We start from the raw sequence: 523 nt of genomic DNA on the forward strand, positions 1-523 counted from the left end.
ATATATATATATATATATATATATATATATATATATATATATATATATATATATATATATATGTATGTATAGTTGATGAAATTTTAAGAGCAAACAATCAGCAACAATATTACGGAAGGTTGCAAAAAACATGATGGCAACATGACAAGAACTGATGACTTGTTTTTGCGTCAATAGCATTTTGATGGCAACGTGACAACAACAACAGAAATGGAACCTTCTTCATCAATTTGCTTTATATTTGCTTCCAATCGTTGAAGTTTCTAAATTTGTTGTGACGATCCGGCGACCAATTGAGGCCGCTGTTATTAAAAAATAAAAAATTAATACATTTTAACTATATTTGTTGTTGTGTCTTTTATTTATTATACTTATGTCACATTACCCTAAAATGTACATAGACATTATTAAAAACTTGAGCGAGTTATTTTCATTGTACTTTAAATATGTAATTTATATATATATGTATATATACAATACATATGTGTATATATATATATATATATATATATATATATATATA

The sequence above is a fragment of the Odontomachus brunneus genome, unplaced genomic scaffold, assembly GCF_010583005.1.
Source record: "Odontomachus brunneus isolate Ranch 3 - 2012 unplaced genomic scaffold, Obru_v1 Obru_scaffold_061, whole genome shotgun sequence".
NCBI lineage: Eukaryota > Metazoa > Arthropoda > Insecta > Hymenoptera > Formicidae > Odontomachus > Odontomachus brunneus.